The 18660-nt window shown below is 45.9% G+C and overlaps 1 long non-coding RNA gene across 1 annotated transcript; it reads left to right on the top strand.

The window, feature by feature from the left end:
• Positions 1–1061: 1061 nt before the first annotated feature.
• On the top strand, positions 1062–2084 carry LOC123134166 (uncharacterized). Its single transcript, XR_006465548.1, has 3 exons — positions 1062–1245; positions 1759–1858; positions 2059–2084. It is a non-coding gene; the product is annotated as an uncharacterized lncRNA (long non-coding RNA).
• Positions 2085–18660: the final 16576 nt, after the last annotated feature.

Genomic DNA, 18660 nt, shown 5'->3' with positions numbered 1-18660 from the left:
CAAGTCCCGTCTTGGACGTGTGGTGCTTGCAGAGTTTCTCCTATAAAAAAATGCCAACGAGGGTTAGCCCTTGGGTTGGTCGCATATTTTTTTAACATGGGCAGCCCACGACATGTTTCAAAGTTTTCTGGATCAAGCGGCCTCTAGGCCTCCCAACCTAGCTTGTCTCTAACATCAGCAGCCAAAGTTATGTTTGTTTTTTCAAGACGACGCACAGCTCAGTTCTTTTTTCTATAAGAATGCAAAACTGAACCTATGTTATATATATATATATATATATATATATATATAGGACAACACTATTCTGATCCTAGGATCAGAATAGTTATTTGGATCACGACACGCTCTATAACGCGCGCGGAGGTCCTCCTGAACTCACCGCAATCTAATCCATCCAGCACCGACCACACTAGCCTCAACCCACTCCCCGCGCGGCGGCACCAACCAAACCCCCACCGGCGCCGGCCTGCCCACATCCGCACCGCCGCCTGCATCCCGCCTAACTCCACCCCCAGCGAGCCACCACCCCTCCCTCTCCCGCATCCAAAAGCCCCAGCGACGCGCGCCGCCGCGGCGCCGCCCACCACCAGTATCCCACGCCGCCGTCGCCGACCACTAGGACCTCTCGCCGCTGCCCACCACCACCTGGATGTCCCCCTCTGCGCACGGATCCGGTCTTGCCCGAGCTCCCCCCGGGACTGATGAACACAGGGCAGAGGCACCTGTGCTGGGAGGAGCAGAATAGGGGCGCCGACACCAGGAATAGCTCGCCGTGCCTCACCCGGCCACCTCCTCGCTTCTCCCTCCGCCGGAGCGTGCCGACGCCCCGTATCCCACTGCCGGTGCCGCTCCTCAACTCTGGCGATGCCAAGAGCCTGCACCACCTCAGGTCTTCACCCACACAGCCAGTGGTGGCTTCCTCTTCCTCCATCCGCTCGCACTCCTCCGTGGAGGACTCTCGTTGTTGCCTCTGTAACCCCTGCCTAAGCATCCATCGCACGTGACCTTCTCTGGCGTGTCTGATCGACCTTCCCATCATCTCTTGCTTGAACGTCTGAATTGCTACTGCTCCTCCATGTAAATCTGCTGCTAGATGAAGACCATGTAAATCTAAACATTCTAAATCCGCTGCACTACTAGGGTTGCTCTGTGTTGTGCCCTTCTGTTGGGTGAATCTATTCTTATCTACTAGCTTTGACATAGGCTGCTACATCATTTGGAGCTTGGAATCGATTTCATCATCAGGTGTGTACTTGGACTATCGACAGGTAGCTCTGATGTTTGTTTCTACAATATTGTTTGCAAGTCAGTAATGTTAGTATAAATGCTTCTCTGTTCTTCATCTTATAGTATGTTAAATAAACAATTGGGTCTGCATCTGCATTAAAAAGAGAGTCCCTTTTTGATTTTGATTCGATAATTCATTTCATATGTTCTTAAAAAAGAATTATGCGTATCCAGTGCTGCGAACAGTCACATAATCGCCAGCAGAGCAGTTAAAACATCCACTCATGGATACCACTATAGAATGAGTAGGTGAATTACTTCTTGTTAGTTAGAACTGATGTATTATTCTTCAGTCTGTGTTCATCTTGAACTACTGCGCACTTGCATTCAGAGGAGTGAAACCAGATCATGTGGCTGTTTGATCAGCTGTTAATTCTTCATGGGCATATGCTCAATTACTAGCCAGTAGTAGTCCAGTTATGTCTGCACTTCATATACAACCATTTATCTTATTTCCCTCGCCACTTTCAGGTTAAAAAACGAGTTTTTGATGGCTCAGTTCAACATATTCACTTGCACTGGAAATACAGGGGACTAGTGATTTGTGGAATTTGAGCTACAGAGAATTGAGGTACTGCTTTGTTTCTGGGATGATTGCGCACCTTTACTGAAAACTCGACCTGCATTACAAAAAGTAGGTACTAGAAAATGAATAAATTGATTTTGTTAGAGTAACTATGTAGAGCAAACTTTCATTTATTTTCCTAAATGACATGCTTTAATTTATCCTATCTTTCTTTACTAACATCATTACTTTTCCTTTCGTGGCAGCCCCCACATGCCGCTGCCCCATCCGCTGTTGCGACAAGCATCCCTGGGATTGGCACGACCTCGCACATGCCATGGGTGTGGCCCTAGATGAGATGCAGCTCCCCTTCGCCCGGCTGCATCTCCGCACCGTTGTCATGACACAGGAGTTCACATGTTAACTAGAATGCTAGAGACGGAATGCTAGAGACGGATTTCTAGGAGCAACAACAGGGGCGCCGCTGGATGGCAACAACGTTCATTCAGCCACAGCAGAGCGCCAGGGAGTTGCAAAAATCCAGATCCTGGGTACTCCATGTGGCCCGTTGCAGTCCAGATTGGGGTGCAGGCGCCGTCCAAGTCCCAATTCCCTGATGATGACCCAACACCATCTCAGTCCAGCCCCGTAGCGCCAGGGAGGTCGAGGCCATCGCGAGCAGAAGTCCCCAGCAGAAGGTGAGGGTGACAAATTTTGTCTTATGTATTTGTTGCGTCTCTCCTTTTTCTACCAGTCAGTTCGGTGACATCTACCAGGAAGACTACTTCGTGAACCACATGAAGAGTGATGTGCAGGTGAAACAAGAACCACGACCCCTCCATCCCATGCGAGCAGTATGAAAGACAGGGAAGTTCATCCTGGCAGACTATGTGGCTCAGTGTGTATAAAATGCTAAAATGTTTGCTGCAAGAAGTTCACGTGCTCCTTCAAGCTCAAATCGAAATTGCTTGCGCAAGAAGTTCATTATTCATTTACATGCAAGAAGTCCAAAATACGAAAATAGAGCGGTTTGATATTTCAAAAATTACTTAAATTTTCCTTGCTATATAAAATTAGGAAGTTCAAATTAAATAATGGAGTAGTTCTATGTACACGAAAAAGTCAAATTCTTTCTGTTTTCAAGAAAAATAAAAGCATGAAGTTCAATTTTAAGAAAAGTTTTTGATGTTTATTTAGAAACCATATTTTTTCTACGCATAAAACTAAAAAGTTCAAATTAAAGTAAGAGAGAAGTTCGAAGTTTTTAAAAAACTCATATTTTTTTCTTGTTACTAAAGAATAAAATGAAGAAATTCAAATTAAAATGAAAGGATATAACTAAAAAAGATGGAGAAATTCAGATGATTATAGAAAACTCAGATTTTCCTCGTTATTAAAGAATGGAAACAAGAAGTTCAAAAATAAAAAAACAAGAAGTTCTACATTTAAAAATAGAGCGCTTCAAAATTTCATAAAAAAGATTAAGAAATAAAACAGGAAGTCCATATTAAAAAGATGGAGAAGTTCGATGATTATAAAAAAACTCAAAATTTCCTCGTTAATAAAGAATGGAAACAAGAAGTTCAAAAATAAAATAACAAGAAGTTTAACTTTTAAAAATAGAGTGCATCAAAATTTCATAGAAAAAATTAAGAAATAACACAAGGAAGTCCAAATTAAAAAGATGCAGAAGTTTGATGATTATAGAAAACTCAGATTTATCTCATTATTAAAGAATGGAAACAAGAAGTTCAAAAATAAAATAACTTCTAAAAAAGTTGTTGCTAGAAGTTCAAGTGCTTTGTCTGGGGAAGTTTAAAAATTCTTGCGAGAGAGGTTGAACGAAATTACATGACAGAAGTTCAAGATGAAAACAGCGGGAAGTTCAACTACTACACGAAATGCGTTTCAGATAGGAAAATAAGAATAGAAAACAAAAAGCTTAAAAGATTTTGTTGCTAGAAGTTCACGTGCTACTCCCAGTGAAGTTCGAGATCTCTAGTGTGAGACGCCCGATCTTCATTTACATGTAAAAAACAGGCAAAACGACGTTGTTTTACGCATTCAAAAATATATTTTGAACCGTTGCGAGTATGAAAAACTCATCAACACAAAAAAGTTGCGTGTTTTTAATAGCTTTCCATCGGTATATCATTTGCTCAATTACGGTAAGTGGTTTGAGAATTACGGGCGAAAAACATCACGTCAAAAAATAGAGTGAAGTTCAAACAGAACTGCCACAGAAGTTCAAGTACTTCACGCGATGCATTTTCGACGAATCTGTTTTGCGATAAAGGCAGAACGAATGACCTCGCCGTTTTTGAAATTACTTGAAAACGGCTTGGAATCACAGAAAGTCATCAACATGAAAAAGTTTCGCATTTTCCGTAGCTTTTCAACGGTATATTACTTGCACTATTCCGATAAAGTTTGTAGAAATTACGGCGAAAATACCTTTTTAGCTATTTTCAAAATTGACTTAAAACCGTAAAGAATTAGGAGAAGCAATACATACCAAAAAGTTTTGCATTTCTTCAAGCTCTCCAAGGCCATATCATTTGCTGCATTCGGACGCACGGTTAAAAAATGAGCTTGAAAATACGAACTCGGTAGGACTTGTACTGTTTTCTAAATTACTCTTAAACCGTTCAGAATTAGCAAAAACTTTCAACAAGAAAAAGTAGCGCATTTTCATATGCTTTCCAATGCCATATCATATGCCTCAATTGGATTAGCCGTTTAGAAATGACATCGAAAATACGAACTTGGCTGTTCGGTTTGCGAAATTTTACATTTTTCCATATTACTCTTTCACCGTAGGGAACTAGGGAAAACTTTCAACATGTGGAAGGAGCGGTTTTGCAGTAGCTTTTCAACGCCATATTATTTGCCTCATTCCGATAAACAGTTTAGAAATGCGATTGAAAATACGATTCATGTTTTTTGTATGAAGAAAAAACGGTTTTCAAAACTGCTCTTAAACCGCTTACATTTTGCCAAAAATTTAACTTGGGTCATGATACTGGTGTCCATAGCTTTCCAACGGTATATAGCAAGCCCCATTTGGGCAATGTTGGCAGAAGTTCAACCTAGCACTGGGGGAAGTTCAGGTCGAACAACTCAGGCAGTAAAATTGCAAAAAACGCAAGCTCATCACGACCCGAGTGCAAAATCCGCCTATGAGTGAGATTCCTATTTAAAACGTGCATTTAGTTGCTAAAAAACGTTTCTAGATTACATTAACATCATATAGAACACGACTAACAAGAATAATTCGCGGGGGAAGCCACGGTTGCGAAGATAGCCCGAAGGTCGGGTTCGTACAGAGGGAAGTTCAGGCGCGTTACTCAAGCAGTTCAGGTTGTGATCAGAATATTATTCTGATCCCGTGATCATAATAGTGTTTATGTATATATATATATATATATATATATATATATATATATATATATATATATATAAACAACATAAGGTTCCATTAAACCTGTCCTTCGTCCAACCATTTTATAGACCTTCCCACTTTTTTTTATTTTTTGTTTTCATTAATCCTATATCTGAATTTTCTTCCTCTTTCTTTCTCGATGTAAACTTAGTTTCTCTCAATACATTTCCATAGAACCAACTCAACTGTCCCACGTCTAGCCTAAAAAATAATAATACCCCATGTCCTATTAACTCATCAGATAAAAAAGGTATTTTGTTTCGTAAATTCAAAGTTCTTACAAAATAATAATAATAATAATTGTTTATATATAACTTGGCAAGTTAACTCCTAGTGATTGCGTACATAACCTTGCAAAGTTTTTATTGGCCAATGCAGTAATAGACGTGCAATCATGTGTTTATGTTTTTATAACCTTTCTCCGTCCAGCCCAACATGATATTTTCACCCAGCCCAACAAGTCGTGGATTTTGAGAAAAATGCAAATGGGCTTTAAATTCTACCATATATATAAACGAGCTGCATAGATGCTACATCATTGTTTCACCGATCCCACGAAATGGACTAAAAACAAATGGACTAGTTGACATGTGGGCCAGTAGGTCGAAACCTAAGCAAGGCATTGAATTTACATCCAACGGCCGACATTCTTCTTCAATCTCTCATCTTCTTCCCCCAGCGCTGCCGGGACCACCTGCTCCAGCCTCCAGCGTCCAGCGGCATTGTTTTGTGCACCTCGCAGCAAGACGCTACCCCACTGACAGCCAGGCCATCCCTCCACTCCGCACCTCCTGTTATTCTCTACCGAGTGTAGGCCCACCCCGCACCTGAACTAGTCAAGTTTCCCACTCCTCTCCGTCTACGACTCCACTTGCCGCGTCTTCCCCATCTCTGGGTCGTTCTAGTCTGGGGCCTCGCCGTCGTCCACCGCCTCACTACGCTCGGCGCGGCGTGGTCAACAAACGAGATTCATCGGAAGAGGACTATATGTGAGAGCCTGACGGCTGGGACCCACGAGGTCCATGGTCGCACGCAAGGAAAGTTCCTCCTTATTAAGCTGTTTCCTTCCCCTGACAGTTGGGACCCACCGGCTATATCTTCGCAGGAAGGAAGTGCCTTCTTGTTATGCGAAAAAACTATTCCTCCCGATGACAGCTGGCACCCGGCAGATTTGGTGGCTGACTTGTGGGCCTACTAAGCAGACGTGTACGTAGGGCTTTGTCAACTTAATGAACAAATGATTCTAGCAGCTGGACCGTTGGATGTTAATCCAACAGCCGTGCTTCTTCTTCAACCTCTATTCTTGCTCCTGTCTCCCGTGGGTGGCAGTGCTGCCGCGCACCCGAACCAGTCAAGTTTCCCACTCCTCTGCATCTGTGATTCCACTGCCACGTGTTCCCCATCTCCGGGTCGTTCCAGTCTGGGGCCTCTCCGTCGTCCACCGGCCTTGGTGCGCTCGCCAAGGTGTGGTAAACGTGGTCAAAAAACAAGAGTCATCAGAAGCCTCACACCGCAGCCGAACCAGTGAACCCTCATACTCCTCTCCGCACGGGCTTCCGCTGCCGCGTCTTCCCTGGCTCCGTGTCGTCCCCTTCCTAGGCCTCGCCGTCATCCACCGCCCTGGTGCTCTTGGCGCGGCGTGGTCAACGTAGTCTAAGAATGACTGCCATCGAAAGAGTAATGTACGTGGAGAGGCTGACAGCTGGGTCCATAGCGGCCGCAAGGAAGTGCCTCCTTATTATGCGCAAAATTATTATTCCTCCACCTGACAGCAGGGACCCACCGAACGGGCCACCGTATTTCGTGAAAAAAATATTTCCCCCTGACTGTTGGGACCCACTAGACAGGCCACCGTATTTCACGAAAAAAAGTTCCCCCCACTGTCAGCTCGGACCCACCGGAAGTGCCTCCTTATTACTCAAAAAAAATGAATACTCCCCCTGCTAGCTGGGACCCACCTTGGTGGGAGGCTGACTTGTGGGCCTACTAAGTTGACGGGGATGGAGGGCTTTGTCAACTTAGCCAATATGAACGATTCTAGCTCCAGTGACCGTACGGTGTCCATCCAACGGCAGTAGTGCTTCTTCAACCTCCGGTCTTCTTGCTCCAGCTGCCCAAAGCAGCGCCGGTCGTGCCACATGCTCCTGCCTCCCGTGGTTGGCTGTGCTGCCGCGGAGGCCACACCGCCCCCTGCAATTCCCACCGCTGGCCTGGCCCTACGGCGATGGCAGCCTCACCCCGCAGCCGAACCAGTGAACCCTCATACTCCTCTCCGCGTGGGCTTCCACTGTCGCGTATTCCCCGGCTCCGTGTCGTCCCCTTCCTAGGTCTCACCGTCGTCCACCGCCCTGGTGCTCTCCGCGCGGCGTGGTCAACGTGGTCAAGGAGCGACTTCCATCGGAAGAGTATTGTACATGGAGAGGATGACAGTTGGGTCCATGGTGGCCGCAAGGAAGTGCCTCCTTATTACGCGCAAAAGAATTATTCCTCCACCTGACAGCATGGACCCACCGGACGGGCTACCGTATTTCGCGAAAAAAATGTTTCCCCCCTGACTGCTGGGACCCACCAACTACATCTTCGCACGCAAGGAAGTGCGTCTGGGCAAAGAAAACGATTCACCCCCCTGACTACTGGGACCCACCAGCTACCTCTTCGCACGCAAGGAAGTGTGTGACAACCGGGACCCACCTGGTCGAAGCGTACGTAGCATTGTCATTCGGGTCACAAACGTGTACGTACATACTGGTCGATCTAGAGGCACGCACATGTCGTAGTAGAGGCGCGCACGTAGGATGTACACATATGTACAGCGGCCAGTGTGCAAGAAAGAAAATACGGCCACGTACGTACATACGGGCGGGGTCTTAAACGCCTACTCGTGCATACATACAGCCAGGGCTCGTGTACATGGCTAGGTCGGAACAGAGAAACTGCGTCGTCGTCGTGTGGGAGGCAACGGAATGCGTCGTGTTCATCGGGAGGCAACGGAATGCGTCGTGTTCATCGGGAGGCAACGGAACGCGTGGGAGCCAATCGGCTTGGACGGAACATCCGATGGAAACGTGGCCTAGCGTACCGCATAACGGAGGAAACGACCTTGTGTTCGACCGGCCACGTTCGAAACGGGATCCTGTTCATCGGGAGGGGTCTGGCGTACCGCTAAACGGAGGAAACGGACTTGTGTTGGACCTCCTATGGTCGAAACGGGGTCCTATTGATCGGGAGGGGTGTGGCGTACCGCAAAACAGACGAAACGGACTTGTGTTGGAGTGCTACGGTCAAAATGAGGGTCCTGTTCATCGGGAGGGGTGTGGCGTACCGCAAAACGGGACTCCACGGTTTACTGTTCATCTCCACCATCGAGCTCCTCCAGCCTCCATGGGCTACTGTTCATCCACTGTCGACCTCCTCCAGCCTCCACCTGCGACTGTTCATCCACGCGCTCCTGTTCATCCAGCCTCCACCGCGCGCTACTCCACCGGCTATTATTCAACAACCCCTCTCCACGGGCTCCTGTTCAACCACCCCTCCACGGGCTACTATTCATCCACCCCTCCACCTTCTACTGTTCATCCAGCCCTCCACGTGTTCATCCTGTTCATCCAGCCCTCCACTGGGTCTTGTTCATCCAGCCCCAACCGGCTCGATCGATCGGGGTCCTGTTCATCCAAAGGCAACACCACGGGGTCCTGTTCGTCCACCCCACCGCTCACTGTTCATCCAACCCCCCGGCAACGCTCACTGTTCATCCAGAGGCAGCATCGATCGGCTTCAGTTAGCAACAGTAGCGAAGGAATCGCTCGATCGGGTTCAGTTAAGAGCCATCGATCGATCGCTCGGGTTCAGTAACGCGTAGCCTGCAGTGCAATAGCTCGGGTTCAGTATAGGCAAATGCCTCACTCGGGTTTAGTTAGAGCCCAGCGCCTCGCACCCACGCACATACGTGTATGAGAGAAACGTGCATCGCTCGGCCCCGACCACCCACCGTAACCGGGAACACCCCGATATTTTCCTTGCCCTCGCTTCTACCATGGTTTTTTCCGTCATGGACGGCCCAAAGAATGTCATGCGGCTGTGGCTCCGGCCCGCCCAGGACGAAAAGCCCATTTTCTGTCATGATGTTTTGCCAGTGAAATTGGAGCCCACCACATCTATGATGATACCGGGTGTTGTCATAATTATCGTCATAGAAGTGTCATAAGTATGACAGAAAAAATTTCGTTCGGCCCAAAATGTCATAGATGTGTCTTTTTTTGTAGTGCCTCCCACCACTCCTCTATTTATAGGGGCCAGGGAGAGGTGGGCCAGCCCCCTCAATATGGATCTAGAGGGGGGGCGACCAAGGGGGGAGGCTTGCCCCCCAAGCCAAGGGGGCGCCCCCTTTTGGGTTTCCCCCAACCCTAGGCGCATGGGCCCTAGGGGGTTTGGCACCCATCCCAGTTAGGGACTGGTTCCCCTCCATATTCAGCCCATAGGGCCCTCTGGGGTAGGTGGACCCTCCCGGTGGACCCCCGGAACCCTTTCGGTCGTCCCGATACAATACCGATAAACCCTCGGACACTTCCGGCGACCGAATATTCCCATATCTAAATCTTTATCTCCGGACCATTCCTAAACTCCTCGTGACGTCTGGGATCTCATCCGGGACTCCAAACAACATTTGGTAACCACATACTAATTCCCATAACAACTCTAGCGTCACCGAACCTTAAGTGTGTGGACCCTACGGGTTTGGGAATCATGCAGACATGACCGAGACATCTCTCCGGCCAATGACCAACAGTGGGATCTAGATACCCATGTTGGTTGCCACATGTTCCACGATGATCTCATCGGATGAACCACAATGTCGGGGATTCAATCAATCCCGTATACAATTCCCTTTGTCAATCGGTATGTTACTTGCCCGCGATTCGATCGTTGGTATCCCAATACCTCGTTCAATCTCGTTACCGGTAAGTCTACTCGTTCCATAATGCATGATCCCGTGACTAACTCCTTAGTCACATTGAGCTCATTATGATGATGCATTACTGAATGGGCCCAAAGATACCTCTCTATCATATGGAGTGACAAATCCCAGTCTTGATTCATGCCAACTCAACAGACACTTTCGGAGATACCTATAGTGTACCTTTATAGGCACCCAGTTACGTTGTGACGTTTGGTACACCCAAAGCATTCTTACGATATCCGGGAGTTGCACAATCTCATGGTCTAAGGAAATGATACTTGACAATAGAAAAGCTCTTAGCAAATGAACTACACGATCATGTGCTATGCTTAGGATTGGGTCTTGTCCATCACATCATTCTCCTAATGATGTGATCCCGTTATCAATGACATCCAATGTCCATGGTCAGGAAACCGTGACCATCTATTGATCAACGAGCTAGTTAACTAGATGCTCACTAGGGACATGTTGTGGTCTATGTATTCACACATGTATTACAGTTTCCGGGTAATACAATTATAGCATGAACAATAGACAATTATCATGAACAAGGAAATATATAAATAACCATTTTATTATTTCCTCTAGGGCATATTTCCAACAGTCTCCCACTTGCACTAGAGTCAATAATCTTGTTACATTGTGATGAATCGAACACCCATAGAGTTCTGGTGTTGATCATGTTTTCCTCGTGGTAGAGGTTTAGTCAACGGATCTGCGACATTCAGATCCGTATGCACTTTACAAATATCTATGTCTCCATCTTGAACATTTTCACGAATGGAGTTGAAGCGATGCTTGATATGCCTGGTCTTCTTGTGAAACCTCGGCTCCTTGGCAAGGGCAATAGTGCTAGTGTTGTGACAGAAGAGAGTTATCGGGCCCAACGCATTGGGAATAACTTCTAGGTTGGTAATGAACTCCTTCATCCATATTGCTTCATGTGCTTCCTCCGAGGCTGCCATGTACTCCACTTCACATGTAGATCCCGCCACGATGCTTTGCCTGCAACTGCACCAGCTGACTGTCATACCATTTAAAATATACGCGTATCCGGTTTGTGACTTGGAGTCATCTAGATCTGTGTCAAATCTAGCACTAACGTAACCCTTTACGACGAGCTCTTCATCACCTCCATAAACGAGAAACATATCCTTAGTCCTTTTCAGGTACTTCAGGATATTCTTAACCACTGTCTAGTGTTCCATGCCGGGATTACTTTGGTACCTCCCTACCAAACTTACGGCAAGGTTTACATCAGGTATGGTACACAACATGGCATACATAATAGACCCTATGGCTGAGGCATAGGGGATGACACTCATCATTTCTCTATCTTCTGCCGAGGTTGGGCATTGAGCCATGCTCAATTTCACACCTTGCAAAACAAGCAAAAACCCCTTCTTGGACTGATCCATATTGAACAAGGTATGTGCTTTGTAAAAGACTGATCCATATTGAACAAGGTATCTCTATAGATCTTGATGCCTAATATGTAAGCAGCTTCTCCAAGGTCCTTCATTGAGAACACTTATTCAAGTAGGCCTTTATGCTTTCCAAAAGCTCTATATAATTTCCCATCAATAGTATGTCATCCACATATAATATGAGAAATGCTACAGAGCTCCCACTCACTTTCTTGTAAACGCAGGCTTCTCGATAAGTCTGCATAAACCCAAACGCTTTGATCATTTCATCAAAGCGAATGTTCCAACTGCGAGATGCTTGCACCAGCCCATAGATTGAGCGTTGGAGTTTGCACACCTTGTTAGCATTCTGAGGATCGAGAAAACCTTCTGGCTGCATCATATACAATTCTTCCTTAAGGAAACCGTTAAGGATTGCCGTTTTGACGTCCATTTGCCATATCTCATAATCATAGAATACGGCAATTGCTAACATGATTTGGATGGACTTCAGCTTCACTACGGGTGAGAAGATCTCATCGTAGTCAACCCCTTGAACTTGTCGATAACCCTTAGCGACAAGCCGAGCTTTATAGATGGTCACATTACCATCCACGTCAGTCTTCTTCTTAAAGATGCATTTATTTTCTTGGCTCGCTGATCATCGGGCAAGTCTGTCAAAGTCCATACTTTGTTTTCATACATGGATCCTATCTCGGATTACATGGCTTCAAGGAATTTGTTGGAACCTGGGACCGCCATCGTTTCTTCATAGTTCGAAGGTTCACCGTTGTCTAACAACATGATTTCCAGGACAGGGTTGCCATACCATTCTGGTGTGGAACGTATCCTTGTGGACCTAGGAAGTTCAATAGCAATTGATCCGAAGTTCCTTGATCATCATCATTTACTTCCTCTCTAGTCGGTGCAGGCACCAAAGAAACATCTTCCGGAGCTGTGCTACTTTCCGGTTCAAGAGGCAGTACTTCATCAAGTTCAACTTTCCTCCCACTTACCTCTTTTGAGAGAAACTCTTTCTCCAGAAAGGATCCGTTCTTTGTGACAATTATCTTGCCTTAGGATCTTAGGTAGAAGGTATACCCAATGGTTTCCTTAGGGTATCCTATGAACGCATTTTTTCGACTTGGGTTCGATCTTTTCAGGTTGAAGTTTCTTGACATAAGCATCGCATCCCCAAACTATTAGAAACGGCAGCTTAGGTTTCTACCCAAACCATAATTCATACGGTGTCGTCTCAATGGATTTAGAAGGTGCCCTATTTAAAGTGAATGTGGCTGTCTCTAAAGCATAACCCCAAAATGATAGCGGTAAATCGGTAAGAGACATCATAGATCGCACCATATCCAATAGAGTGCGATTACGACGTTCGGACACTCCATTACACTGAGGTGTTCCAGGTGGCGAGAGTTGTGAAACAATTCCACATTTTCTTAAGTGCATACCAAACTCGTGACTCAAATATTCTCCTCCACGATCTGATCGTAAGAACTTTATTTTCTTATCACGTTGATTCTCCACCTCACTCTAAAATTCCTTGAACTTTCAAAGGTCTCAGACTTGTGTTTCATTAGGTAGACATACCCATATCTACTTAAGTCATCAGTGTGGGTGAGAACATAAAGATAGCCACCACGAGCCTCAATGCTCATTGGACCGCACACATCAGTTTGTATTATTTCCAACAAGTTGGTTGCTCGCTCCATTGTTCTGGAGAATGGAGTCTTGGTCATTTTGCCATGAGGCTTGGTTCACATGTGTCAAATTATTCATAATAAAGTGACTCCAAAAGTCCATCTGCATGGAGTTTCTTCATGCGTTTGACACCAATGTAACCATGGCGGCAGTGCCACAAGCATGTGGGACTATCATTGTTAACCTTACATCTTTTGGTATTCACACTATGAATATGTGTAACATCACGTTCGAGATTCAATAAGAATAAAACCATTGACCAGTTGGGCATGACCATAAAACATATCTCTCATATAAATAGAACAACCATTATTCTCGAATTTAAATGAGTAGCCATCTCACATTAAATGAGATCTAGACACAATGTTCATGCTCAAAGCTGGCACTAAATAACAATTATTGAGGTTGAAAACTAATCCCATAGGTAAATGTAGAGGTAGCGTGCCGACGACGATCACATCGACCTTGGAACCATTCCCGACGCACATATTCACCTCGTCCTTCGCCAGTCTCCGCTTATTCCGCAGCTCCTATTTTGAGTTACAAATATGAGAAACGGCACCGGTATCAAATACCCAGGAGCTACTACGGGTAATGCTAAGGTACACATCAATAACATGTATATCTCATATACCTTTGGTGTTGCCGGCCTTCTTATCCGCTAAGTACTTGGGGAAGTTCCGCTTCCATTGACCATTTCCCTTGCAATAAAAGCACGGAGTCTCGGGCTTGGGTCCATTGTTTGGCTTCATCCCGACAACTGATTTACCCGGCGCGGCAACTCCCTTGTCGTCCTTCTTGAAGTTCTTTTTACCCTTGCCTTTCTTGAAACTAGTGGTCTTATTCACCATCAACACTTGATGTTCCTTTTTGATTTCTACCATCGCTGATTTCAGCATTGAATATAACTCAAGAATGGACTTCTCCATCCCTTGCAAATTGTAGTTCATCACAAAGCTCTTGTAGCTTGGTGGGAGCGACTAGAGGATCCTATCAATGACCGAGTAATCTCGAAGATTAACTCCCATCTGAGACAAACGGTTGTGTAACCCAGACATAGTGAGTATATGCTCACTGACAGAACTATTTTCCTCCATCTTACAACTGTAGAACTTGTCAGAGACTTCATGTCTCTCGACCCGGGCATGAGCTTGGAAAACCATTTTCAGCTCTTGGAACATCTCATATGCTCCGTGCTGCTCAAAACGCTTTTGGAGCCACGGTTCTAAGCTGTAAAGCATGCCGTACTGAACCAGGGAGTAATCATCACTACGCGACTGCCAGGCGTTCATAACATCTTGAGTTGCTGGGAAAATGGGTGCTTCAACTAGCAGTGCATCTAGGACATATGCTTTCTTTGCAGCTATGAGGATGATCCTCAAGTTCTGGACCCAGTCCGTATAGTTGCTACCATCATCTTTCAGCTTGGTTTTCTCTAGGAACGCGTTGAATTTGAGGGCAACATCAGCATGGGCCATTTGATCTACAAGACATGTTGCAAAGATATTTTAGACTATGTTCATGATAATTAAGTTCATCTAATCAAATTATTTAATGAACTCCCACTCAGATAGACATCCCTCTAGTCATCTAAGTGATACATGATCTGAGTCAACTAGGCCGTGTCCAATCATCACGTGAGACGGACTAGTCATCATCGGTGAACATCTTCATATTGATTGTATCTACTATATGACTCATGTTCGACCTTTCGGTCTCTTGTGTTCTGAGGCCATGTCTGTACATGCTAGGCTCGTCAAGTCAACCTAAGTGTTTTGCATGTGTAAATCTGGCTTACACCTGTTGTATGCGAATGTTAGAATCTATCACACCCGATCATCACATGGTGCTTCGAAACAACGTACTTTCGCAATGGTGCACAGTTAGGGGGAACACTTTCTTTAAATTTTTAATGAGGGATCATCTTATTTATGCTACCGTTGTTCTGAGCAAATAAGATGTAAACATGACAAACATCACATGCAGATCATAAAGTGACATGATGTGGCCAATATCATCTTGCACCTTTGATCTCCATCTTTGAGGCGTGGCATGATCACCTTCGTCACTGGCATGACACCATGATCTCCATCATCATGATCTCCATCATCGTGTCTTCATGAAGTTGTCTCGCCAACTATTACTTCTACTACTATGGCTAACGGTTAGCAATAAAGTAAAGTAATTACATGGAGTTTTTAATGACACACAGATCATACAACAAATTAAGACAACTCCTATGGCTCCTGCCGGTTGTCATACTCGTCGACATGCAAGTTGTGATTCCTATTACAAGAACATGATGAATCTCATACATCACATATATCATTCGTCACATTCTTTTGGCCATATCACATCACATAGCATACCCTACAAAAACAAGTTAGATGTCCTCTAATTGTTGTTGCATGTTTTACGTGGCTGCTATGGGTTTCTAGCAAGAACGTTTCTTACCTACGCAAAATACACAATGGTGATATGCCAATTGCTATTTACCCTTCATAAGGACCCTTTTCTCGAATCCGATCCGACTAAAGTGGGAGAGACAGACACCCGCTAGACACCTTATGCAACAAGAGCATGTCCGTTGGTGGAACCTATCTCACGTAAGTGTACGTGTAATGTCGGTCCGAGCCGCTTCATCCCACAATGCCGCCAAATCAAGATAAGACTAGTAATGGTAAGCATATTGAACAAACCAATGCCCACAACTACTTGCGTTCTACTCGTGCATAGAATCTACGCATCGACTACCAATAATTCGAAATTTTCCTACGTATCACCAAGATCAACCTAGGAGATTCTAGAAACAAGAAAGAGAGAGGATTTACATCTTCATACCTTTGAAGATCGCTAAGTGGAAGCGTTACTAGAACATGGATGATGGAGTCATACTCGCGGTGATTCAAATCGCGGAAGATCCGATCTAGCGCCGAATGGATGGTGCCTCCGCGTTCAACACACGTACAACCCGGGGACGTCTCCTCCTTTTTGATCCAGCAAGGGGAGAGGAGAAGTTGAGGGAGAGCTCCGGCAGCACGACGACATGGTGGTGGAGCTTGCAGTTCTCCGGAAGGGCTTCGCCAAGCACTACGGAGGGGGAGGAGGTGTTGGAGAGGGGGAGGGCCGCGCCAGGGGAAGGGTGTGGCAGCCCTCAAACCTCCCCTCTATTTATAGGGGCAAGGGAGAGGGGTCTGGTCCCCTCCAGATGGATCTAGGGGGGGCTGCCAAGGGGGGAAGGCTTGCCCCCCAAGCCAAGGGGGGCGCCCCCTTTAGGGTTTGCCCCAACCCTAAGCGCATGGGCCCTAGGGGGGTTTGGTGCCCAGCCCACTTAGGGACTGGTTCCCCTCCATATTCAGCCCATAGGGCCCTCCTGGGCAGGTGGACCCTCCCGGTGGACCCCCGGAACCCTTTCAGTGGTCCAGGTACAATACCGATAAACCCCCGAACACTTCCAGCGACCGAATAAGGACTTCCCATATATAAACCTTTATCTCCAGACCATTCCGAAATTCCTCGTGACGTCCGGGATCTCACCCGGGACTCCGAACAACATTCGGTAACCACATACTAATTCCCATCACAACTCTAGCGTCACCGAACCTTAAATGTGTAGACCCTACGTGTTCGGGAATCTTGTAGGCATGACCGAGACATCTCTCCGGCTAATAACCAACAACGGGATCTAGATACCCATGTTGGTTCCCACATGTTCCACGATGATCTCATCGGATGAACCACGATGTCGGGGATTCAATCAATCCCGTATACAATTCCCTTTGTCAATCGGTATGTTACTGGCCCGAGATTCGATCATTGGTATCCCAATACCTCGTTCAATCTCGTTAACGGCAAGCCTCTTTACTCATTCTGTAATGCATGATCCCGTGACTAACTCTTTAGTTACATTGAACTCATTATGATGATGCATTATTGAGTGGGCCCAAAGATACCTCTCCGTCATACGGAGTGACAAATCCCAGTCTCGATTCGTGCCAACCCAACAGACACTTTCGGAGATACATGTAGTGTACCTTTATAGCCACCCAGTTATGTTGTGACATTTGGTACACCCAAAGCATTCTTATGGTATTTGGGAGTTGCACAATCTCATGGTCTAAGGAAATGATACTTGACATTAGAAAAGCTCTTAGCAAACGAACAACACGATCTTGTGCTATACTTAGGATTGGGTCTTGTCTAGCACATCATTCTCCTAATAATGTGATCCCATTATCAATGACATCCAATGTCCATGGTCAGGAAACCATGGCCATCTATTGATCAATGAGCTAGTCAACTAGAGGCTCACTAGGGACATGTTGTGGTCTATGTATTCACACATGTATTACGGTTTCCGGTTAATACAATTATAGCATGAACAATAGAAAATTCTCATCAACAAGGAAATATAATAATAACCATTTTATTATTGCCTCTAGGGCATATTACCAACACCAGCCTCGGAAGATCAACACATCACAGCTACTTAGGCTCAGTAGAGAGGTCCCCACCGATCTACATCCTAAGCACTCCGGGTTCTTAGGCCCATCGCTTATTGCACTCCGGGTCATTGCGTGACGAGCCGGGAAGAGCACCACCTCATCATGGATGGCATTGGCCCGACAGGCCCACAATGCTGAACTGGACGTCTCACAAAGATTCGCCTTATACTACGACGCCGAGTGCCCATAACTGTTCCCATGTGCTGGTTAGTGCATACAAAATGGTGGCCAACTCAGAACAAATACCCAAACATGTTAGTGCATTAATACTTAAAAGTAGTGACGGCTGTCGGGACAAGTCCCGTGCTACCACCCCCCTCCTGGGTGATACTGCGAAACCGCCAGCAGCCACCATAACATCTCATGGGTGCTCTCCGAGCCCGCCCGACTTTCACTAGAATCTCTCGCGGGTGCTCTCTGGGCCCGCCCGACTTTAACAAAGGTCTGAAGTAAAGTCAAGGTAACCATGTGCCCAAAACATCAAGGGGGAAAACTCGAGGAATCACCCTTGATGGATTCCACTAGATGTAATCATCAACATGAACGTAGGAGGAATCGCCCTCGAGGTTCATACTTGAGGTTGCACGACAGAGTCGTATCGGGAGTGGTGAAGGAGGAATCACCCTCGATGACCACGACTGAATGGCTACACTATAGAGATATCACCAGGAGTGTGTTATGAGGTATCACCCTCGACGGTTGATTGTAGCTCTGCAGAGTCATACAACAAAGGGGGTGAGGTGATCTGTCATGCTCTGGTCATCAATCACGTTGATCAAGTAATTGGTCATCAAAGCGGGGTAACTGGGACTAGGTGAGGTTTCATTGATAGATCACTAACCAAC

Source organism: Triticum aestivum, chromosome 6B (genome assembly GCF_018294505.1).
Source record: "Triticum aestivum cultivar Chinese Spring chromosome 6B, IWGSC CS RefSeq v2.1, whole genome shotgun sequence".
Lineage (NCBI taxonomy): Eukaryota > Viridiplantae > Streptophyta > Magnoliopsida > Poales > Poaceae > Triticum > Triticum aestivum.
The sequence above is the reverse complement of the archived record's forward strand: the minus strand, read 5'-3'. Positions and strand labels throughout refer to the sequence as shown.